Source organism: Brachycentrus maculatus, unplaced genomic scaffold (assembly GCF_059751285.1).
Source record: "Brachycentrus maculatus isolate JH-2025_06_01 unplaced genomic scaffold, ASM5975128v1 h1tg000326l, whole genome shotgun sequence".
Classification (NCBI taxonomy): domain Eukaryota; kingdom Metazoa; phylum Arthropoda; class Insecta; order Trichoptera; family Brachycentridae; genus Brachycentrus; species Brachycentrus maculatus.
Genome location: NW_028281075.1, coordinates 3,497,501 through 3,518,331, shown reverse-complemented (window position 1 = coordinate 3,518,331; position 20,831 = coordinate 3,497,501). Strand labels below are relative to the sequence as shown.

The window sequence follows — 20,831 nt, the reverse complement described above, 5'->3', positions numbered from 1 at the left end:
TTCTTCTTCATCTTTGATGAGATGTCAAAAAATAATATGAAAATAACTCCTGTAATTGGAGATAATCCAGATTTTGTGAACAAGTATTTGGGCACACTCAAAATGTTATTAATTACGTCAAATGCTACCTGGGTTTAGAGAAAATTATGTGGCGATTTAACAAATACTGGGCCTTAATGCATTTTTTAACGATTTTACAGAAAATAGCGAATGGACTCTTATCCTTGGAAAGTGTAAAAGCGATTTGAAATTAACAATATGTCGTAAGTGTTCTCGGTTTTTCTTAAAACAAATTATATTTTTATTCTTTACATAAAGCGACGTCTTATTAAATTTAACGTCAGTTGGCAAACGTGATCAGCACTCAGCTTCTCGTACATTATTATTCATAACATCAATATTAAGATTTACGTAGGCTGAGGGCACTCTCGCAGCATGCAACCAATCAACTTGTAAATTGCACCTTGTTCGTGTATTTTAAACTAGAATTAAAAACGAAAACACCCAATAGACGAAATTCAAAATACAAGATACGTTCAATATGTTCCTGCATCTGCGCAATACTTTGATAAATAATATTTTCCCGTGTCAAACGATTTCATTGAAAGCAAACTTCTGTCAAAATAAGAATTACTTAGCACAGGACGGCAGAAAGCGGATAAGTGACATTTCTTTTTACTCACAAAAATTAAATGCAAAAACATATTTTGTATAGACTGTATTTTACTTTATTTATAGATTTGGCGTTTAATTTGTAAAACTCCATTTTAATTTATGTATTCAATGTTAAATCAAACACTGATTTTTTGAGTCTACTAAGTTGTATTATATTATTAAAAAATCTATTTTGTGAGAATTGTTTCGTCAGTTATAGCATTCGTTTGAAAATGCCATAACTAGACGAAACAATTGTCATAATTTTTTTTTTTGTGTGTGTTTTTTACAATAAAATACAACTTAGTAAACTCAAGAAATCAGTGTTAACATTTAATACATAAACTGCATTTTACTATTGTTTTCTTCAAACCCCTGTTGAGATATAACTTGAGATAAATCTTTGTTAATAGAAATGTTTAAATAAGTTTGTTCAAAGTTTTAAATCTCCTTAAGTTATTCACCAATTGCTTTGAAAAGATGACGCAATATATCTATGTAAGTAATATTTACATTTTTATTTATATATCTTTATATATAATATTAAAATGTACACAAATGCTAAATGACAGTTAGTCACTTTAATTTTAAATGTTTTGGATTGCATTATTGTCCCGTACATTTTTATTTCTTTATAAGTATTGTGTAATTAAACATATTAATAATATCTGCTTCTATTTTATTTATTTTCTATTAAACCAGATCTACCCACAGCAACGTATGACCGGGTACAGCGAATGTTCATATCCGGCATTTTTTCATTCCGATTGCAGCAAATATTCGAAGTAAATATAAGTTTTGTACTTACATTTTTTGGTGAAACTGCATTTTAAATAATGAACTTACAACACCAGTCTGATAATGTCGGTAACGATGAAACCTGATCAGTAGTCAAATAAAAAAATGTAAAAAAACTTCATAGCTGTTATTTTATTACATATTCCATATAACGTTGGCCCTTTACACGATAATCCAGTTGTGATGTTTTCCCCGAAAGACATGTTTTATGAAACCGGATCTGACTCAACAAATTTTATTTTAAGTCGAGATACCTACCTACATGCGTTTCTTTGTTAGTTTTGGCGGTGTCATTTATCCAATTCATACATTAATATCTCAATTACGACAATGGCTCTTACCCCTTTGTATCTTCCGGATACACAAGTTTCATGTCAGTTTTTTGAGGTATTTCGAATACAGGTAAGCGGGTCTCCGTTCGTTTTCAGCAGTAAACGTTTTAACAGCAAACATTTTAAAAGCAAAAATGTTATATATATATATATATATATATATATATATATATATATATATATATATATATATATATATATATATATATAACGTGGTAATATTTTCCTTTTGAAAATTAAGTGTAAATAATATGTAAAGTGGGTGTATAATAATAAAATAAACAATGTGTTGCTTTGTAATTAAAGTTTATAATTAAAGTTTATTCTTAATTTATCTTTATAATAATTTTTATATCTATCTATCTATCTATCTATCTGATTCTGACAGTTAATAATATTATCGGAAGTCTTTTGTTTTCTACTGAGCGACGCATGCGGCATCTGGTGGTAGAACTGTTTTATGTAGGTACTTTTTGTAAGTACTTAATAAAATGTATAGGTAGGTACCTAGTTATTTTATTATATCTCCCCCCTTGGGGATGAAAATTCATAGTAAAATTTTCACTCGTCCTCCGGATCATCTTCTTGTAGTGAAGGGACTGGTATAAGTTTAGTGATATGATAAAGTTTTTTTTTTTTTTTTTTTTTTTTTCTTTCTTTCTTTTTTTTCCTTCTTTTTTTTTTTTTTTTTTTTTCTTTCTTTCTTTTTTTTTTCGTTCTTTTTTCTTTCTTTCTTTTTTTTTGTATTTTTTTTTCTTGACCCTTTTAAAGTAGACACAGTTTTTTTCAATCCATTTGTTTTTTTCTTTTGAATTCCTTCATTTTTATTCAGATCTCTTAAAGTATCTTCTAATATAACCAAATGTACAACTTTTAATTGTTCATCTGCATTTTCATTCGATTCTAAAACTGGATTCCTGCTTAGACAATCTACTTCTAAATTCTTCTTTCCTGGAGAATATTTTATTTTATCTTTCGTAGAAGTTTTTTCTACTTTATTTTTATTTTCATTTTTCAAGCACTGTTTCTGTGTTATTTGTATGTCTTCATTTTTATTCTGATCTTTTGAAATATCTTCTAATTTAACCAAATTTACAACTTTTAATTGTTCATTTGCATTTTCCTTCGATTCTAATACTGGATTCCTGCCCACACAATCTGCTTCGAAATTCTTCTTTCCTGGAGTATATTTTATTTTATATTTTGTAGAAATTTTTTCCACATTATTTTTATTTTCATTCTTCAAGCACTGTTTCTGTGTAATTTGTAAATCTTCATTTTTATTATTAATCTTATCATCCTCCTTTGTTTTAAACCAGCACGTTGCTTCAGAGTGATATCGAGTTCCCTTATTTAAATTTTCACAAATCTTACATGGACTTTTATCTTTAATTTTATCACTAGTTCTTAGATTTCCACGTCTTCTTTGATTATCTTTTAATCGTTTTCTTTGATCATCTTCTAATTTTTCTCTCTCACTCCGAACATATTGTAGTAATTGTTTTAATACATCTAATGTTTCATAATCCATTTCCATATTAACAAAATTGTCGTTTTATAACGTGGTAATATTTTCCTTTTGAAAATTAAGTGTAAATAATATGTAAAGTGGGTGTATAATAATAAAATAAACAATGTGTTGCTTTGTAATTAAAGTTTATAATTAAAGTTTATTCTTAATTTATCTTTATAATAATTTTTATATCTATCTATCTATCTATCTATCTGATTCTGACAGTTAATAATATTATCGGAAGTCTTTTGTTTTCTACTGAGCGACGCATGCGGCATCTGGTGGTAGAACTGTTTTATGTAGGTACTTTTTGTAAGTACTTAATAAAATGTATAGGTAGGTACCTAGTTATTTTATTATATATATATATATATATATATATATATATATATATATATATATATATATATATATATATATATATATATATATATATATATATATATATATATATATATATATATATATATATATATATATATATATATATATATATATATATTTATATACAAATATATATATACAGTATATATATATATATATAGATATATATATATATATATATATATATATATATATATATATATATATATATATATATATATATATATATATATACAAATATGTATATATATATATATATACATATATATATATATATATATATATATATATATATATATATATATATATATATATATATATAAACGTGAAGTTCAAAATCATAACATACTTTATTGTTAATTAATTATGCCGTCGTCATTAATAAAAATACACTGTGAAGTGGATTGTTTTTGTTCGCCCATGTAATATTATGATAATTATTACCTAATTTATGCATCGGAATTTTCACAAAATATCATTTAAAGGGTGCTGTACATTTTCTTATTTACTATAGTTTAATGATTAGCGTATTTACCTTCCTTTCTGGAATTACCTGGTTCGATTCCCAATTATTCAATATTAATTTTGCACGGATATTGATGACATTCATTTTTATTATTTATGATTTTACTCAAAGCATTATAATATGTATTTGAGACGTCCTGCCCAACGTCTTGTCCACGCTTCAGCCCAAGAAGACCGAGAAGGCGCTATAATACGGCGGCTCCACTTTCCCCCCTTCGGACTTAACCGATTGACGACTTTTTTCATTAATATATATTTTTTATCTATCATTATCATTTTCATATCATAATTCATATCTGTATAAGCGCCTTTGAGGTAGTATTTTACGAAAATGGCGCTATATAAATCATTCAAAATTAAAATATTTGTTTGTATAGAATACGGAACAAGATACTCGAAACACTAATATGACTAACAAATAGACAAACTATTCCATTGCGAATTTCGTTGAGTCAGTTTCCTTCAGGTATGTTATCACGTGATCCAGGTAACAATTTGTTATTAGTTTCTGAACGAATCATTTTCAGAAGGTAGGTACCTACCAAAGTATGCCCAATGAATGGACTAATGATGGGCTTGATTTAGTAATTCGTATTCGAGTTATAACCGAGTAAATTATTCGTAAAAGGGCTTTTCGGTGAAGAACGTGTATTTATCGACGGATGATATCATCAGCATTCTTGACATCATGAAATCATACTTTTTCATTGAAAAAAATACTAGTTTCTTCTTCTTCTTCTTCTACTTGGTCTTGTGGCCTGTTTTTAAAAGGGATTAGCCTCCTGCGATGTTGATTCCCAGCTGTCAATCCATCTCTTTGGTGGTCTGCCCGGGATATATCTGCCTACCTTGGGGTTGTCCGTGCATTTCTTTGTGGGGGAGTCTGGATGGTTCCATTCTCTTAACATGTGCATACCATTGTCTTCTTCGTTGTCTTCCACCTGACGACATCTTGGATCTCGCATATTTCTCTTATCCTGGTGTTCCTTATTCCATCTCATAGACTCTTTCCAGATATGCTCCTTAGAGTCTTCATTTCTGACACTCTTAGCGCGTTTTTTTTTATTACTGCGGTGTCCGCTCTGCATTCGATCCCATATGTCACGATGGGTCACCAAGTTTAATACATTTTAATTTTGCTGCCGATCTTCATTACGAGTTTATTAATATTTAGTAATCGAATATTATTTCCATGAGTGGATAGGATAATTATTTTCATTTGAGCCATAAATTTGTCTAGAATGGACCAAAGACTCCGTCAAAAAGGCACTATAAAAACCTGCAGAACATCATTCATTTCATTCATTCAAACCCTTATCCGCACCCCAATGTTGCATAGGGTACTGCATCATATAAACGCAGTGTTATCTTGATCGTTAACACACGAAGGAAAGGAGATCAGCCCTCCGCTTCCGGTACCAGTCCAAGGTAATATTGAATAAATTTAAGAGTGAAAAAATCACTTATATTTATTTGACCCCCCTGGGAATCGAACCCGGGACCTCCAATACGGTAGCCGAGCGTGCTGACCATTATACTACGGAGGCGGACAAAATTAATATTTGGTAATCGAATTGTATTTCTATGAGTGGATAGGATAATTCCAAATATTTGATTATATTCATTTGAGTCATGAATTTGTCTAGAACGGACCAAAGACTCAGTAAATCTAGTTTAGATCAGTAAATCTAAAAGGATCCTTTTCACGTCTCTCCTGCTAACCGAAGAATTACTTGTCGGGACATGTGACTACGACACGTACAAGATATAATAGAATTTATTCCTTTTAACATACGAAACATTAAACCTGTAGCATCAAGTTCCATACTGTACAATGGCTTATTCTGAAATTAATATGCCCATATTCTCGACTTGCTTCCCCGTGTTATGTGGGTTAAGTAGCTATGTAATTGAGTGTCATTTAAAACTACGGTCGCTTCGCGTCAATACTTTGCTGTATTTATTATTTAACCTTCATTTAGTAGCACGTCGTCTTTTAGACACAAGTGGGTCGATTACATACGAAAGTTTACGATTTATCTTCAACGTTTTAACGACGTTTTAGTTTTAGGGTTTTTTTAGAGGTTTTGTTTTTAAATTGGCAACATTGTTTCTACAGACTGTCAATTTGATATTTGACGTTGATTTGTAGTCAGTACGTTTTACCAATTCACCATGAATAGACTGAATGACCATTATGCGCGTCGTGAGTTCGATGAATGGGCCGAATTTAGTAACGATTTATTTAAGGCCCAGTATTCGTTAAGTCGCAACTTAATTTTCTTTAAATCCAGGTAACATTTTACGTTATTGACTTTTTTCTTAAAACGCCGTTTTTGCATTAAACAAATAAGTTTTACTTCGAAATAATAAGAGTAATCGAAAGGTGAGGAGTTAAAAAATTTACAAAAATATATTTTTCTCTATATGTATTCTATAAAACAAAAACAAAAAATCCAAAATAAATTATTTTAAAAAAAAACGGGCGTGAACAGACATGTGACCTCTCTGGTGGTCACCGGTGGAATGAATTCTGTGTTTGCGAATATCCCCTTAAAAAGTCTTTATTTACATAATTCGATCGCCCAGGTCTGATTTTTATGAATTTGACATTTAGAAACCGCTTGTAGATACGTATTGCCAGAAAATTAAAACTACCGGAAAAATCATCTATAAGTATATTGGAAAGTTATCTACACTACTAAGTTAGAACGTTAACTTTCGTATGGCATCCCAGCCCAGGTTCGATCTTAGAGGTCTTTAAAAACCGTTTCACTAAAATTAAAGTTTTCACTAAAATGAAATTAGCCTTTGAATATTTTTTTATTTCTTAAATTTCATTTAAAATCCTATAATCAAAAGACCTTTTTCAAAAGTAATTTCAAGAAATATAAAAAGTTTTGACATATCAAATCCGTTCCTCCAGTCAAATTTTATAAGACGATTTTAAAAAGGTTGATTAAATTTCTTATGACTCTAGAACGATCAAAAAAACATTCCTCAAAGATTTTATTTATCTAATTCTCTGAGATATGTATAACATATAGGTATTCTAAAAAATATGTATTTTGTGTCGTTTTTTCATTGAAAATTTACCATGTATAACACAGGTTATTGGCATTTTTAATACGTCAAGAAAATAATTTAATTATCTATTTAGACATTTTCTTGGTGTATTTTGTCAAGTTATTTTGAGCTCTAAGGTGACGATAATGTAGATGTATTTTGTATTCTTATGAATGAGCAGGGGCGTGTCTTCCATATAGGCAGAAAAACAGTGCCTATTACTACATATAACTACTATTACTAGTTACTACATACCTACGACCTACCCTAGTAAGTAGTACCTAATTTACTTTTCTACCTTCCTCTAATACCTACCCTAATTAATTCTCTATGCACGCCAGTGTGTATGGGTATCATTTAGAAAATTAGATGGTTAGTAATTTTACACCCTTAGCTGAAGCCGTTTTATGTTGATTATTCCTTTTTTTAAGCCTCGTTTATGAGTGATTTTAAATTATTGTTACTTTGTGTACCTGATTCTTACTTTGTGAAGTAATAATTAATGTGACTTATGAGGACATATAATATCCATATAATATAATTTTTATTTATTTTATTTGTTTGGGAATTTTACAGCTTTACATTAAAAAAGTATATAATAAAAACCAGTTACATTAATAAAAAATAAAGCCAATTAAACTACTCCACATTTATGATATAAGAACTTTTAAAACATTAAAAGATGAAAAATTTAAAAAAAAAGAGTGGGAGTTTGTGTGTGAGGAAGAAAGTAAAAGGGTAAGGGTATGGTATAAAAAATAGAATTAGCAGGAAGGAAAAGGAAAGGAGAGGAATTAATGAGAGTGGTTAAAGGATTATTATTACTTTTACTAGAAACCATTTTTCAACCCGGTTTGTACGGAAGTTTGATTTCCATTCAAAAACTATTTATCAAAACTTTAAACATTAAAACAGGCAATGGGAAATACGTAAAATATGTACCTGCACATTACGTACTATTTACACAGCGCAAATTAAACAAAGGGACTCTTCAATGAGCTCTTCATTATTAGCACGGAGTGTAAACAAGAGAAACCTTTCAACAAGTGGTTGAGTTTGATGATTCGTCAAACTAAAAATAAACTTTGGTATGGACCAGCGATGGCGAACCTATGGCACGCGTGCCATAGGTGACACGTGAGACGATTTTACATGGCACGCGAAGAAGAGAAAAAATAAAAGTGATTTTGCAAAAAATTCAAAAATGTTATGAAATACCTAGTAATAGTACAAAAAAATTGTAAACATATTTAAATAGCCATGTGTATTTTCTTCGTTCTTCAATAGTTTCGCAAACGACATTATGCATAAAAAGATAACATTGTTTATAATTACCGCACGGTGCAAGTCTCTCGATGTGATTTTTTTTTATTGTTTAAATAAAAAATTTGAAGTGACACAAACGTTTGATGTATTTTTGTTTCCATGGCCACATGCCACGCGACATATTATTATATTGAAAAAAAAATTGGTACTCAGGCTCAAAAAGGTTTGCCATCCCTGGTATGGACGATAAATATTCGTCTATTGTGTTTTTAAAGCATGTATTGTATCAAGGAGGCGTGGGCTAAGGTAGCGGAATGGTACGATCTCGAGTTATTTCATGTAATATCTTAAAAAATCACGTTTAGGAAACATCAATTAGTAAATTTCATGTTAACCTACAGCTTAAATACGTTAAACATTACTTAAATGTTGTATCACAGTAGAACCGATTATTAAGGGTTTATTCGCTAACACAGAATTCATTCCACTGGGATCACCGGAGAGCTCACATGCCTGCTCACGCCCATTTTTAAAGAATGTGTATTGGATTTTTAGTTAATTTTTTATGCATAAAAATTAATTATTTATTATAATAATTAAAATGTTACTTTGTTAAAAAATCACTATAAATATTTTGTTATAACTTAATTATAATGTCTACCGGTTAGCTTCTATGTAAGATAACACGTAAAAGATGTATGTATATAAGTATGAAAACGCTGAAGTATATCTTTCTGTATTTTTAAAAAAAAACGGTTCTAATGCATTTTTTTATGGATTATGTGATATATTTTTCGGATTTTCCTTCCCCATACACCTAAAGCCAAAAAATGAGTTTTTACAACATTTTGAGCGTTGTTTGATACTTGTTCATAAATCTGGATTATCTCCAATTATATGAGTTATTTTTTCATATTATAATTTTTGACATCTCAACAAAGATGAAGAAGAATGTATGTGATCATACAGGATTCGGACCTCACATACAAAAAAAAGAGTTTCTGCTAAATAAAAAACTTATTTTCATCTCACCAATAGATTTCTCCAATGAAGTTCTAGTGATTCAAATTGGATCATATATATATAGAACTTCCAAGAATTTGAGTAGTGTGGTTGTCAATCATGGGTAGAATTGGTGAATGTTACACGTGTGTAGAGTGATCACTTAAACCACCCTATGACGATCGTAAAACCCGTAAATTCCCAGACTTCCATATCTTTTTCATCTATGTTGAGATGTCAAAAAATAATGTAACTTTATTTTCCTTCCAAGCCCAATAAAGACCGACAGACGTACAATAAATAGTCCGTAATAAATTTAAACATACAATATTTTTTGTGCAAAAACACAGTAAGCAGTGAGTTGAATCCGAATGTACTATGTATAAAAGCATGTCAAGATAGCTATTTCGCAATGGGTAACTAAAAAAATCACATAGTTATCAATTTTATCAGATTTATCATGACGTTATTCACAATCAAAAAAGTTTTTTTCTATTATAAATGAGTATTACCCGAAACCATAAATTAAAAAAAATATATGTTTTTTTTTGTTGTCCATTTGATGCAGTTTTGTTTTTGTCGTTAAATCGTCAGTTGAAAAAGATTGTGAATCTATTTAATTATTGTATAATAGAAACGTCCATCAACATTGAATATATTCTTAATATTTCAGTACAATACTCTTTACTGATCGCTATGACAAATGTCTGGTAGTTTCGGTGAAACGAACCGATTAACCAAGTTCATTACCCTCAAGCTGTCTCTAAAATGTGTTCATTTCACGGTTTAATAAAATGCAAAAAATCAATGTATATACCGTCGATCTTTTGATAACTCATAATGTCGTTACTGACATTTTTTTGCGAATTTCAGCAACAATGTTTTTTAGATCTTTGGAAAAACCACATTCATACGCACATATTTTTTATTAAATTGTCGGAGATAAGCATTATCAATAAAATTTAGAAAGGTGTGTTGAGCTATATAAAGCAGAATTTATATTTGTATTTACAGTTCATAAACGAGTAATAAAACAATTCCGACTTTAAATTTCTCTAAACGCATGAAAAACGACTAAGACTACTTTGATCATAATGAGCATAATTCATTCTGTTAATTTTGAAAACATTATAAGTCATTTGAACCTAAAAAATATACTTTCCCATAAGCTCCATGCAAAATTTATATGTCTAAATAAGCTGTAAATCTAGTAGACTACAATAGTTTTAAAACCATGTAATGTTTAGTGTAAAAATATTTTTTAGGACATTGAAACGCAAACCTTTAAATATCTCAAAACGAAGAAAACATGGCCTCATTAATAATTATGGACACATACCATATATGTGTGTGATTATTTTAAAAAAAATTAAACACTTGTAATAAACCACTTAAAGAGTTTTATTTTTATACATGACTAGTTTCAAAAACTTACAGACGTTTTCATCAACAGACGAAAATTAAAACTGTAGATCAAAATAAATGTAAGTTTTCGAAACTAGTCGTGTATAATAATAAAACTTATAAAGTGTAATACAATAAACTGTAATACAATTAAATCATAAAACTACAATAAATTTATTCGCCTTCGTGGTGTATTGGCTAGTACTTTTGCCTTCGCTCTAGACAGCTAGGGTTCGATTTCCGAATGGGGTAAAAATTACTACAAGCGCTATATTACTCTAATCTTATCTTTCTTACTTAATAATATCACTCTGGACGGTCACCTTGCTTCATGTAGTGAACTATCAAGATAACACCGCGCCAATACGATTCAGTGCCCTATGCACCAATATCTGCAGATGAGAGTCATAATAAAAATTCTAGTGGTTACCGACATTTTTTTGCGAATTTCAGTAACAATTTTTTTTAGATTTTTGGAAAAAACACATTCTTACGCAAATATTTTTTATTAAATTGTCGGAGATAAGCATTCTCAATAAAATTTAGGAAAGTGTGTTGAGCTATATAAAGCAGAATTTATTTTAGTATTTACAGTTCATAGACGAGTAATAAAACAATTGCGACTTTAAATTTCTCTAAACGCATGAAATACGACTAATGCTGCTTTGATCAGAATGAGCTAAATTCATTCTGTTAATTTTGAAAACATTATAAGTCATTTGAACCTAAAAAAATATACTTTCCTATAAACTGCATGCAAAATTTATAAGTCAAAATAAGCTGTAAATCTAGTAGACTACAATAGTTTTAAAACCATGTAATGTTTAATGTAAAAATATTTTTTAGGACATTAAAACGCAAACCTTTAAATATCTAAAAACGAAGAAAACATGACTTATGCCTCATTCATAATTATGGACACATACCATATATGTATGGGTGTGATTATTTATTTTTAAATTAAACACTTATAATAAACCACTTAAAGAGTTTTATTTTTATACACGACTAGTTTCGAAAACTTACAGATGTTTTCATCTACAGGCGAAAATTAAAACTGTAGATCAAAATAAATGTAAGTTTTCGAAACTAGTCGTGTATAAAAATAAAACTCATGAAGTGGCTTATTACAAGTGTTTAATTAAAAAAAAAATAACATGTCATTCCACAAAATTAATGCCGAATCAATAAATAATATATGTGTGTGTGTGTGTGTGTATTTTTCTGCTTGAATACTCGAACGTTTCGTTATTTTTGGCATAACCATCGTAATAATTTTCCCTTACCCCCAAGCCCTTGAAATGTCTTTTCTCCTAATTTTATAATGGCGCGTATTTGAACCGGTGATTCCGTCTCACGGCTCAGGAAAATCGATGGAATTATGCGAGCACCGAGCCCTTAAAATGGCAATCTTCTCAAGACCGCTCTTCGATACTTAGGAAAATTTGTATTTTCCATTTTCCAGTCACTGCGTGCGGCACAATGTGTAGTGAGTAAATCATCAATCTTCGAACATAGCAATTATAAATTTATCGCACAAATTCATCGGGTGATGGAGATAATTCGAAAATAATTTATATTATGGGTGACTTATCTCGATAAATCAATTTACTGATTGTTCTACATTTTGTATTTTAGAGGAAGGATTTAGTGTAGATACCTATTTGTTATGTTTCGGATTAAAAATAATTGATTCTTACTACAATTATACATATATAATAATAATATTAATAATAGAACCCTTATCCGCACCCCAATGCTGCACAGGGCACTGCTTCATATAAACGCAGTGTTATTTTTATCGTTTACAAATGAAGGAAAGTGATCAGCCCCCCGCTTCAGGTACCAGTCCAGGGTAATATTGAATAAATATTACAGTGAAAAAATCACTTATATTTATTTACCCCCCCCCCCCTGGGAATCGAACCCGGGACCTCCAGAACGGTAGCCGAGCGTGCTGACCATTACACTACGGAGGCGGACAAATTATACATATATAGCCAATATAGAAAATATAGAAAATATATTGGCTATTATACATATATAACGTGGTAATATTTTTCTTTGTAAATTGGGTGTAAATAATATGTAAAGTGGGTGTAAAATAATAAAATAAACAATGTGTTGCTTTGTAATTAAAGTTTATTCTTAATTTATCTTTATAATATTTTTCTATCCATCTATCTGATTCTGACAGTTCAGAATCGTATATTTTTTCTATCGGATGTCTTTTGTTTTATTCTGTGCGACGCATGCGACATCTGGTGGCAGAACTGTTTTATGTAGGTACTATTTGTAAGTACTTAATAAAATGTATAGGTAGGTACCTAGGTATTTTATTACACATATATAGCCAATATATTTTCTTAGTAGTTACAATAACAAGTAAAACTTTTCTTCACTGATGAGACTGCTGGATGTTAGTTTTCTTGCATTTATGTATATACTTTACATATATGTGTATGATATCAAGATTTTTAACATACTACAAGTGCTCGTAAACTAAAATATAAATATAAGCTCACTTTTTAATTTTTTTTTTTAATTCTTGCAATATATTAATTCTTTTGATCACACGTTTTTTTTTCTTTAAAGAATGCCACTTGACAACCATACTACAAAATTGTTGGAACTTCTATATATATTAATCAAACTCGTGACATAGTACATGTGAATTCACAACAACCATCTATATTGCAATAGGGAAAGATTTTATTAAGCACTATCTATATTTTATTTAAATTTACATACTTGAGAACCGCCTGAAAACGTGTTATTATTTTTTTTAGCTTGCAATCATGAGTAGAATTGGTGAATGTTACACGTGTGTAAAGTGGTCACTTAATCAAGCCTATGACGGTCGTAAACCCTGTAAATGCCCAGACTTCTTCCCATACCATATTATTCTTCATTTATGCTTAAATGTCAAAAAATTTCAAAATAACTCCTGTGTGGAGATAATCCAGATTTGTTAAGTATTTGGACATACTAAAATACTATAAATTATCATTTATGTAAGTTGGATAACTTTTTAAAAACACATGGTTTATGCTTAAAATATGGAGGATACAAAGAAAACCTCTTAAACTTTGGTACGTAAGTGAAATGTGTTAAATCCGATGTGTCTCGTAAATATCCACAAACTTTGTACATTATATAGATTCTGTTGAAATATTTTGTATCATAGCTGTCCTAACTTGTCACATAGATATGTCACGTTAAGAAAGATGTACGAGTGTAAATTCATCTCATAATCCAAACATTCTCACATTCCTCACGTATTATCTACCCACTCGTATGTTTCCCACTAATGTGAATATCATTTCAGATGACGAACAATTGGGAACGACCACTCACATATATTGTATTTACATTGCACAAACTATACACTTATGTTTCTAATTCAGACCTACTTACTGCACCAACATCGGTTTTTTCATTCCTTTGTTTAAAAAATTGAGCCACAAATCATTTAATATACATATCGCGCACTCCTTTCAAGAACGTCATATATCAAAAATCGTCAATTTTCAGTAGTGCATGTTTTCGGAATGCCCAGAAAATGTACTATATCCCAGCAAAAGAGACATATTTTTAGCTTAATATTTACCCGCTACAGGACAAAAAATGTTGTTTTTACATTTTGAAAAAAAGGTATTGTTTTTTTAAATTAACTGAATATTTTTCAAATTGAGAAAAAAACCTTCAGGTTTTACCTAAAAAGATCGTTGCACAGTAAAAAGTTCAATAAGTGGCTTGATATTTATTTTTAATACATTGTATTATATTTTTAAACTTTAAAAACGTTCTCCTGAAAAATCAAGTTTTTTTATTTATGACGTTCTTGCGATATGTTACTTTCCAGAATAAGCTATTTGCAAAAATACTAGGTTTATCGTCCAAGAGATGGTTATCAAGTTTTTTATTAAAGATATCCCATCAAAAATTAAGTCGCGGTCTGGTTTTTTGTATGGTTTACAACCTGCCTTTTGCTGGTTTAAGTATTTAATTTATACAGAGTAACATGTGCTCATGATTGAACATCTATGTTAGTTTTTGCTCTGAATATTGAATCCTCTACATATATGCGACAAGAAACAAACATGTTCGTGGTGCGATCCGTTTAAATTCTTGTAAACTATAGATCTGAAACCTTTCCTATTGTGTGAAATATTTGGTAAAGTATATTATTAAATATGCATACATTTTTCACAAAACCATAAAACAGATACGTAAATAAACTGTTTACAACATTTTGAGTGTGTCCAAATACTTGTTCACAAAATCTGGATTATCTCCAATTACAGGAGTTATAAGAGTTTCTGCTTAACAAAAAAGCTTCTTTACATCTCACCAATAGATGTCTCTAGTGAAGTTCTAGTGATTCAAGAACAAGGTTTCTAAATTGGTTCATATATATAGAACTTCCAAGAATTTGAGTAGTGTGGTTGTCAATAATGGGTAGAATTGGTGAATGTTACACGAGTGTAAAGTGATCACTTAAACCAGCCTATGACGGTCGTCAGCCCCGTAAATGCCCAGACTTCCATATTCTTCTTCATCTTTGATGAGATGTCAAAAAATAATATAAATAAACTGTAATACAATTAAATCATAAAACTACAATAAATTTATTCGCCTTCGTGGTGTATTGGCTAGTACTTTTGCCTTCGCTCTGAACAGCTAGGGTTCGATTTCCGAATGGGGTAAAAATTACTACAAGTGCTATATTACTCTAATCTTATCTTTCTTACTTAATAATATCACTCTGGACTGGTCACCTTGCTTCACGTAGTAAACTATCAAGATTTAGTGCCCTATGCACCACTATCTGCAGATGAGGGTCATAATAAAAATGATATATCGTCTGATTCATTATCTGGTCATATGATTCATTCCATATGGTAAAGTAATGTAATGATTCTCTGAATGGACCTTATTAAATAAAGTCGAATATATACATATCTCTGCATACCACAACATGATAATAAATAGTAAACAAGTTTTATTTAAAGTCTCAGCACAAAGTATGCATTAATATAATATATAAATATGAACTTACTTGTTCCCCTCATTATAATGGTCTAAGTAGGTAATTAGCACTGCGAACTACGTACTATAGAGTAACAAGTCACAAGTTCCTTTTCTTCATTTTACACACACGTTATTTTGTTAATACATATGAGCCATAAACTCAAAACACCTGGATCTATATCAAAATATTATTACCTTTAAGTTTTTCTGAAATAAGTAGAATGAATAGTACATTCCTTTTCACAATTTTGTTTCTGAAATGTACAAACCTCCTACGTTATATTTTACAGCATTCCGATGTAGAGCAATGGACACGGCCCGACACGCTCAGCCGCTTCCTAAAGACATTCACATACAAACATATAATTATTTCAACGTACGGAATAATCCTCCTTATGCGAATCGAGATAAAGAGTGTATATAGGATGCAGCCTATCTTAAAAGACCTAAAAAACCGGAGTTTTTCAGAAACAAGGTCTGCCGCTTGCTATTATTATATCGATTCTTTATCTCCTTCGTTATTGTCGGGTTTTGTATTGAAAATAGAATAGTGCCAACCGAGTGAATAACTCAGGAATTCTAAATTCTTGTTCATTGAAAAGAGGTCCTAGAACCATCTATCGGCATTATAATCGCCATCTTAGTTAGGTATGAAAATGACTCATTGTAAATTTCGTAGAAATAACATTTTTAGAATTTTTCAGTATCCAATCATCTAATTGTTTTTTTTTTACAAAATACATATTTAAATAATACAAAATAGTTGGTAAATATACAAAACATTTCAAATATAACGTTTGTACCTCTCTAATAGAGTAGATACTTGTGTTTAGAGAGGGAGTTCGTTTTACAATTAATTTATTTTATAAACAAATTAAATTATAAATAATAATAAAAAATATTCCTTGGTATGGAGTCTAGTTAGGGGTGAGTCTTATTTATTTTTAAAGATTTGATAATTTTGTTTGGATTTTAAGTTTTTCGGAAGTTTATTAAAGTTTTTTTACCCACGTACGTATAATGATTTAACACTGCTGTTGTTTTACATCTGTGCCATATTAAATTATTAGAAAATCTAGAGTTACGTGAATTCACAAGATTTATCACGTTTTATTTCATCTTATTAACTTATTTCATTGAGAAATCACATTAATTTGTATTACGGGTACTTATTATTGTATTACATTTAAATATATGAACATAACGTTGCTCTAACTTCAAAATAGTAATCCTAAATCGCATCTTATTTTAGTAAAAATTTATGAAATAACAAAAAAATATGTGACGAAGAGGTTTTTCTTCAAATATTCTCAAAATTAGTCTGTCAATAATTAGGATGGAATTTTACGATGTTTATGCTTTAACAGCGCGTTGGAGATTACTTTAACTTTGCTTATAAACTTTGATTTCTAATGATATTGTCATTTTTCAAGCGGCTATAGATTCAGGGTTTCAGAAAGTTTAAATTAGAAAAAAATATGAATATATTCATTTATAGTAAAATTGAAATAACCTACTCTAGATAGTTAAACCTATATCTTTTCATTGTAATTTATGACCAGAGCCTCGATTTCAAAGCGTACCGAACGCTTTGACCACGAAATGTATATGTATATAACTTTAAATTATTTTATATTTGAAATAAACAAGTAATTTTTCCGGTATCTTCAACGTCTTGAAAATACTGATCGACAAACGTTTTGATTAGCCAAAGTCATTTGAAAAAGTCCCGAAGCTAAACGCTTATCTACTCTCGTCAATGCTTTATCTATCCACTGTAATCGACCACCTAGAATAAATTAAGAAAAGAAGCCTTGCGAATTTTTGCTGGGAAAATACAATATTCTGTCGGTAGATCAGAAGAATAAGGGAGGGAGGGTTGTTTACATACATTGTTTGTCGCTTTTCCATAGAATTGAATACATTAGTTTTTGTGAAAAATGTTTTCTGCGGAATTGAAAAATGTCTACGTATAAAAGGATCGAATAATTTATAGAAACCAGAATTCATTAGAATTTGAATTCTCGAATTATTCGCTAGCATCGACCGTGCGCTTTTTACCTTACTACCACTTAACATATTACATCATTTTATTACTTAATATTATATATAAAAAATGAGGAATAAAATTGACACCGTCAAATTGTATGTTCCCGAGAAAGCTCGTATCTCGAATCGCAATATATAGGAGCATACCAAACAGGGATGCTAAAACTGCGAATGTGGATACAATATTCGTATTTAATTTTAATGTATGTCCTTTCCCATTATTGGGTCCTCCGGCGGCAGAAGCAACCCCCAAAACCCCTACCAACGACCCTTATCCATTCCCCGTATTCAACGTAATATCTCAATTCTTTTGTAAAGTAGTCACACGCAGCAGACTAAATTCTTACATGCCAACATTATTACAAGAAAAATTGTATATATAATATGTAATATTATGTCACCTAGCTATGTCGAAATGTTTTTTTGATATTAAAATAGAATTTTCTTTTCTTGGCGGAAATGTTCTACAATATTTTTCAAACATAACAAAAAAATCATTGTGATTTCGCTTTAATTTATACTTATCACATACACTTTCATGTATTTCTGTACATATGAATATAATGTTCGGCATATTTTTTCTAGTTTTTATTTCAGTGCCCTTGAGGTATTTTTTTACGAAAATTGCTCTATATACTTAAGTTATCCAAATTCATTATTATTATTATTCAGATATATATTCTGATATTAGTCCGCCTCCGTAGTGTAATGGTCAGCACGCTCGGCTACCGTTCTGGAGGTCCCGGGTTCGATTCCCAAGGGGGGTAAAATAAATAAAAGTGATTTTTTCACTGCAATATTTATTCAATATTACCATGGACTGGTACCTGAAGCGGAGGGCTGATCACCTTTCCTTCATGTGTAAACGATTAAGACAACACTGCGTTAATATGACACAGTGCCCTATGCACCATTGGGGTACGGATAAGGGCTTATTATTATTATTATTATATATTCCAAGTATTTTTTTATACTCTTGTAAAACGTGGTTGTATTTATTCCTTCCTGTTACAAAGCTAAATATACCTCGACCCTTTCCCTGCATATAATGTATCTTTAGTAAATACGCTCAAAGCACATATAAGCATGGTATAGTTTAAGTCGTACCTACTCTAACGATCCAGACATTTTCGAAATTGCTAAAATTGTACGATATTTTTTATTGATTTTATGTATATTTTGAGTGGATGTATTAAAATGAAACAACCCTTACCTAACTGTTCACAATTGCGTATATCAAATGCTATTCTCGTCTGTTAACATCTTACATGTTGTAAAATCAGGATAACAATAACGAATGCTTGAATTAAACCAACGCAATGTCCAAGAGAAAAAGTGAAAGGAATAAGTCTTAGATTTAAAATGGTAGGCGTGTCCTTATAGTTATGTGTATATGTTAATACTACATAAATCGAAGTGACTGTGTCACATTCTTAGTTAATTTAAATCTAGAAACATCTTCACAAATAATCAGCAGATATAATAGAAAATAAATGATGATGCAAAATAAAGTATGAATAAGTTATGTAAATAAGTCTCGTATATATAAATAAGTAGCATTGATAAAATACGAATATCTATTTTCTCATTTAATCACACCCAAATACATATTTGCATATCTTTATTTAATTTTATATCTGCTGAGACTTCTTTGTCTTTTTTAATGTCCACTTTGGCCATTCGAATATCGGGAGTAAAATTAAAAATAATTTATGAACATTTGTTTTGTTTTACTAAATTAATATTCAAGCTGCATAATGACAACAAAATTCGAGCCATGAATATTAATAGTGCTTTATAGAACCCATTTTCGTCGTAAAGTTAATCTCTAAGGTATTTATACTTTAATACTTTGCGTCGTTATTTACACATTTCAATTGTTTGCCGGGCCTGTTGTAAATTTGGCTCGTAGTTCAAAATACTCTCAAATTTAGTGTTCGGAACAGGAAAAGGTTTAATAAACAATGTGGGAAGAGATTAGTTTAACAATGGCAGGTAGAGTGGTGCTAGAAAGTTAGGGATCGAGTGTTTACAAAATGACACCTTCACAATATTGTATTAAGGGTACACCTACTATACCTGGCCGGATGTTACTAATTTCACTATACATAGTATGCATTCTACAGAATGTTCCCGAAGATCCCGACACCAAGCGACGCTCGGTTGATTGTAATTTGTAGTGTTTTACGACACGCTGTTGTGCTTCGAGTGGAATGGGTAGGTGCCTTAGAGTAAAGGTAGGTACCTATTTCTGAATGAAAAAGAACACCCCAAACAAGGGTATTATTTTTCGTAACACAATGGTTCGTCCCACCACAAAAGCAAAAAAAAAAGCTTAGCATCCTTAGACTCTAGGAAAGGCGCTGAAAACATTTCATTAGTGAGGTTTTTTTTACGTTACCTTGAATAATATAATAGTATGTGCCAACCAACCTTCCACACCTATGCATTAAATATTATAAAATAGACAAACAAGGGCAAGGCTTATCAAGATTTTCAAATTTACAAAAGTTCACCAATAGCAAATACAAAAACTGTGAATTTGTAGTAAAAAAAATAAATAGTTACAAAAACATGCTAAAAAAATACTCTTTAAACTCTAAGGCTTTTAATACTAACAGTATATCGGTAATGACGAAACCCGGTGACTAATCAAATATAATAAAAGCGGAAAAAATACATATATAGTTATTTTATTATAATGTATAAAATGCAGTTCCACTAATAAATCTCTGTACAAAACTTAATTTTTTATACTTAGGTATATCACTTTGTTTTTTTATTAAAATATTACTCGGCAAATA

The 20,831-nt window shown here is 30.1% G+C and overlaps 1 protein-coding gene across 3 annotated transcripts in view; it reads left to right on the top strand.

The window, feature by feature from the left end:
- The window catches only part of LOC148304323 (MOXD1 homolog 1-like), a 111,169-nt gene that overhangs the window by 6,934 nt on the left and 83,404 nt on the right, over positions 1–20,831 (top strand). The window contains exon 1 of one of the 3 annotated variants that reach the window (XM_088268717.1): positions 16,882–16,905. The exons of the other annotated variants lie outside the window; for them this stretch is intronic. The gene's annotated coding sequence lies outside the window, so the exon portion shown is untranslated. Of the gene's footprint in view, positions 1–16,881; positions 16,906–20,831 lie in introns of those variants that run through there. 3 annotated transcript variants of the gene reach the window in all.